Source organism: Papaver somniferum, chromosome 1, assembly GCF_003573695.1.
Source record: "Papaver somniferum cultivar HN1 chromosome 1, ASM357369v1, whole genome shotgun sequence".
In the NCBI taxonomy this organism is placed as follows: Eukaryota; Viridiplantae; Streptophyta; class Magnoliopsida; order Ranunculales; family Papaveraceae; genus Papaver; species Papaver somniferum.
In genome coordinates this window covers 5,490,199-5,496,198 of record NC_039358.1, presented here as the reverse complement: position 1 = coordinate 5,496,198, position 6,000 = coordinate 5,490,199, and the positions used below count along the sequence as shown (strand labels likewise).

The following is a 6,000-nucleotide window of genomic DNA, read 5'->3' as shown; positions in this document are numbered from 1 at the left end:
TTAGGTTATTCTTAGGGCATGCAGGTTTTTATCGTCGATTCATTAAGGATTTTAGCTTAATTTCTAGACCTCTTTGCAATTTGCTTGCAAAAGACGTTAAGTTTGTCTTTGATGATGCTTGTTTAGAGGTTTTTGAGAAGCTTAAGAATTTACTCACTACCGCCCCCATAGTCCAGGCACCCAAATGGAACCTACGCTTTGAGATAATGTGTGATGCTTCATATTATGCTATTGGTGTTGTGCTAGGTCAGCGAGAAAATAAGTTACTTAATGTGATTTACTATGCTAGCAAAACTCTGAATGATGCCCAGTTGAACTATACCACTACGGAGAAGGAACTATTAGCTATTGTGTTTGCCTTAGACAAGTTTAGATCCTACCTCTTAGGTTTTAAGGTCATAATATTTACTGATGATACTGCTTTGAAGTATCTTCTTTCCAAGAAGGATACTAAACCTAGATTGATTAGATGGATCCTATTGTTGCAGGATTTTTCCTTAGACATTAGAGATAAAAAAAGGTGCAGAAAATGTAGTAGCAGACCACTTGTATAGGCTTGTTGTGGATACCCTTAATGATTCTCCTCCTGTTAGGGATAGTTTTCCTGATGAACAACTGTTCTTTGTTACCCAAGAACCTTGGTATGCGAATATAGTGGATTATCTTGTTACTGGTCAAATGCCCCAACATTGGGGTAAACAAGATCGTTCTAGGTTTTTATCCGAGGTGAAGCACTTCTTTTGGGATGATCCTTATTTTTTTAAGTATTGTCCAGACCAGATTATTAGGAGATGTATACCTGAGAGTGACCAGTCCAGTATTATTTCCTTTTGTCATGATCATGCTTGTGGGGGTCACTTTACTTCTAAGAAGACTGCTACTAAGATATTGCAGTGTGGATTATATTGGCCTTCGCTGTTTAAAGACTCCTACAGTTACTGTGTTACTTGTGAACATTGCCAGAAATTAGGAACCATTTCCCGTAGGAACATGATGCCCTTGAACCCTATTTTAGTTGTTGAGGTCTTTGATGTGTGGGGTATTGACTTTATGGGTCCGTTTCCTAATTCTTTGGGTAACCTTTACATCCATGTCGCTGTAGACTATGTATCTAAGTGGATTGAGGCGGTTGCGTGTAAAACAAATGACCATAGGGTTGTGATTGAGTTCTTGAAAAATAATATACTTACACGTTTTGGTACATTGCGATCTATAATTAGTGATAGAGGGTCGCACTTTTGTAATCAACCTTTTAAGATTTTGATGAAGAAATATGGTATTACACATAAGATAGTTACCCCATATCATCCACAAACTGGTGGTCAGGTAGAGGTTTCCAATAGGGAGATAAAGTGTATATTAGAGAAAACAGTTAATCCTAATCGGAAAGACTGGTCGTCTAGGCTTACTGATGCCTTATGGGCTTACCGTACTGTGTTTAAGACCCCCATTGGAATGTCGCCTTATCGTCTTGTGTATGGAAAGGAATGTCATTTACCTGTTGAGTTAGAACATAGAGCTTATTGGGCTGTTAAGCAGCTAAATTTTTCACTTGACAAGGCAGGAGCCCATAGGAAACTCCAGCTCAATGAGTTGGAAGAGATTCGTATATATGCTTACGATAGTGCGAAGGAGTATAAGAACAAAATGAAACTTGTGCATGATAGAAATATTTTAAAGAAGTCATTTTCTCCAAGTCAAAAAGTTCTTCTGTATGATACCCGCTTGCATCTTTTCCCTGGGAAGTTACTTTCTCGGTGGACGGGTCCTTTTATTGTTTGCACTGTCTTTCCTCATGGAGCTTTTGAGATTGAGACACCGTATGGTAGTAGCTCTTTGAAGGTTAACGGTCAGAGATTGAAACCCTTTTTAGAGCCCTTTCCTACAGGTGATGTTGAGGAGGTCCTCTGGAGGACCCTGTTTACCCTTGATTGACCATCGAGGCGATTGTATGTTGTATATTAGTTTTTTATTTCTCTCTTCACCCAGGTACTATCTTTCCAACTTCTCCTCCTGTTATTTTACTTTTGGCACTGCTCTTTCATTAGAAACATTAAGGACAATGTTAGATTTAAGTTTGGGGGTGGGGAAGAACTTTTTAGTTGCATTTTTGAAACTTCTAGCGTCACATAGTATCCGGTTAGCTAAGTTTACGTACGGTTTCTTACCGAAAAGATGGAAATTGGAATTGCTAGGGACAACATTCTTTTGAGACATTAGATCAAAAGACATTGAGATCTTTGACATTCAGGAAAGAACTTGTTCTTTTTAGAGGGTAACCGTGATGGACCTAACCATCCATGATGGAAAGGCAAGTAGGTCATAAGGAAATGCCAGAAAGACAAAGCAACCTCACAATGTAGTCTTAGTTACTGGATTACGACTCTCTCTCAGTAGAAACTTATCATCATCAACAAGCGGAGCGACATAAACATCTATGAAGAAAGTTGAAGACGTTTTAGGTTTAGAAGCAACAATAGAAAAGAATAATTCAAAAAAAAAATATCAAAGTTGAAGATTGAGTTACAAGAGCAAAGAAAATCAAACGATATACGTTGTTGAAGTTCATGATACTAAGATATTATACGTTGTGAAGATCCAAGTTCTAAAGTCCTTCTTTAATGGCCATATAATTTGTTGTCTTGTTATTTTTGTTTCACAAAAAAAGTACATTTAAATTTTTCCATAGGGAAGTAGAAATCTATAAGGAAGTTTCAGACAAGAAATCGAAGAGAAGAATTAATTTTCAAGGTTCTACGAAGTTCGAGAGTTTATCATCAGTAGTTGAAGACCGAAGAAGACGTTGTTTCTACTGAGCACTATGAGAGAGTCGAGGAGAGATGCATATCGGTTGCTTTGTTAGTCCGCTTTCCATCTGGCACAAGATCTTTCTAGCACTGGTTCAACTCATCACACGTAATTAGTCCAGCTGTGTAGCAGATGTCCCTCTCATTTTTATCTCTCTCCTAATCTTATCCAGCTGTAAAGCGGACGCATCTAACAATGTTTATCTAGTTGTGTAGTGGATATCTCTTTATCTAGCAGTATTGCGGATGTGTCTCCCCTATTCTTTGTTCAGCTTTAGAGCTGACACCTTTAATTTCTCTGACATTCTAGTTCCTTGGAGATAGGTTGAGAATCTGTATGTCCTCATAGCTCTTTGGATACTTGTGACCAATTAGAAGTCATGGTTTTGTGGGTACACCTCTGGTAAACCCTCCCGAAACTATATCTCGGTCACTAGGACCACCTAGTGAGTTAGGCTTTTATTTTTATTAGATTTGCTCGAGGACTAGCAAATAATAAGTTATAACTTTACAGCTATGACAGCATGTCTTTGTCAGTAGCTTTATATAAATATCTCTGAACATCTCTGTGTAAACGTTATCTGAATTCATTCAATACAATTCTTTTACTTTCTCTAGCTCTCATTATCTTAGATTGTGGTACCACAAGTCATAAATATCAAGAATGTTTTAGTGGCTCCTAGACACCTTGTTGTGCGATGGTTATTCGGTTGACTTGTCTTGAGATATCTTGACTTGATACACTCTCAGTAATTTCAGAAACAACCAGTACATATATTTTATATACAAGTGGACCATAAGAAGCTAAGATTTTGTGCACAAGGCCATAATATGTTGATTAAACAAGGGGTTAGGTACTAGCTTTCCAATAGCTAATTAGTCTTTGAAGATAACTTGAGGGCGATGAACTCTAGCTGCCAAATTTGTATGACTATTCCTTGCAATATACGCGTAACTGTGACAGTCACATTAAATTCTTAGTCTTCTTTGACTCCGAGAAGGAACATTTCAACTGGAAGAAAATTCTTGATCAAGCAAGAGAATGTACACCGCAAAAAGTCTGTATAAGATTTCCATAGTACTTGGAAGTCCATAGTGAATTTCTAAGTTTTAAGATTTCAGCTAAATTCGTTGGTGCCATCCCTGAACCAAAGCTCGAAAAGGTCGATGGGGCGTAAAGGCAAAGGAAGGAAATCTCATGGACGACTGAGATCGATAAAACATCAAACTATCAGTAATGGGCAGCCTCCGGAATGGGTGATCAACATCAACAATTGTCTTGATGAGGGTCCTGACGTGGATTCAGGTAGATCATGGACTATCTATAGAATACCCAGAAACTTGGTTAATGTTCATGAGCCTGCTTACATCCCCAAAATCATATCAATCGGTCCATTTTATTACCAAGAACCTCGTTTACAAGCCATGGAGGAGCACAAGACGCGTTATCTATTGCGTGTCCTTGGATACACCGGCCTGCAGCATTCGGCAGTTACTACAGACAACACTGCTAATAATCAAGATAACAAAGGTAAACTAGTACTAGCTGAACCATCTTCCCACTCGCAGCAGCAGCAACGTCTTTCAGGCAAAGACATTCAATTGGTAAAATTAGAATCAGCGATGAAGGGTTTGGAAAGGAAGACAAGAGAATGCTACTCAGAGAAATTTGATAATATTGAAAGCGACGATTTTGTTCAAATGATGGTAACCGACGGTTGTTTCGTGATTGAGCTCCTCCGCCTTTTCTATAACTACTACTTTGAAGATGACTTCAAGGTAATATTAATTGGTTAATATATGGCTATGATCAGTTTGATACCATTACTGAATCTTCTCATTTGTATATATTTTAACAGGAAACAGTATGTGATCCAATCTTCACTACACGATGGATGATTCGTTCTCTGCAGCGCGATTTATTGATGTTACAAAACCAGCTTCCCTTTTTTGTTCTACAAGAACTATTCAACCTAACAAGCTTTCCTGGAAAGTCTAACATGTCTCTAGTCGATCTCATACTCAAGTTTTTTGCTCCACTTCTTCCACGGTATGATGTCGACAGTAACAGGGACATGAGAGGTGATCATACTGAGTATGATCACTTACTCGACATACTGCGCACAAGCTTCATTACAGAGGTGATCATACTGGAGGAAACCTCCGCATGCGACTCCAAGTGTCCGATTTGTACAGGAGAAGCAATTGATTCATTCCGTTAAAGAACTGCAAGATGCAGGAGTGAAGTTCTTGAGGAAAGAACAGAGCAACTTACTAGACATTGATTATGAGGATGGAAAGTTAAAAATTCCTCCTCTCTACATTGACGACAACACCGTTCCTGTCTTGCTAAATTTTGTGGCTTACGAGCAATGTGATGAGGAGGCAGAGCCTTATTTTACAAATCACTTGATGTTCTTTGATAGTTTGGTGAATTCATCATTGGATGTCGAGATACTACATAACTATGGGATAGTAAATCATCTTTTGGGAAGCGATAAAGACGTAACTAATCTCATCAATCGGTTATGTAGAGAGATTGTTTACGACGTCGAGAGTTGTCACCTGTCTAAGCAAATGAGGGAAGTGAATGATGCTTACAAGGCATATTATGCTACAAGATGGCATACATGGTGGGCGAATTTGATCCGTGACTACTTCAGCAGCCCATGGACATTTCTCTCACTCCTTGCTGCCATCATTTTATTGCTTTTAACATCGGCCCAAACCTTTTTTGCTATCTATGCTTATTTTAAACCACCAAATACATAGCTTAATTATATCTGGATAGCTGCCTGCAACATTTTGTAACTTATTTATATTTGTTCCCTCAGTTTATCTATGTCATTATTAAGAAAGCAATACCTATACATATATGCAGTATAGTGCATTAAAGAAACCTGGTTAAATTGGAATCTATGCCACTTAATTGGGGCCTATAGATTACTTCATCTAACCAATTCAAATGATAAGGGGTGTCTAATATTTATGTAAACTATCAAAATTACCTTTAAAAATATTAATATTACTAAATTATCCCCATCAATCCTTAATAGACCTAACTAACAAAAATCAGTTTTTATTTTTAACATAAAAACCGATTCATCTCCTCCTCCACTCCCGCTTTTTCCATTTTTTTCAAACCAAAAATCGTCGATGATCGATGACGATTAATCGTTTCTTTCTTCTATAA

General features: G+C 37.9%; 1 pseudogene; it reads left to right on the top strand.

Annotated features, from left to right (window-relative positions):
• The first annotated feature begins 3,914 nt into the window (after positions 1–3,914).
• LOC113278267 lies at positions 3,915–5,677 on the top strand (annotated as a pseudogene).
• The last annotated feature ends 323 nt before the right edge of the window (positions 5,678–6,000 follow it).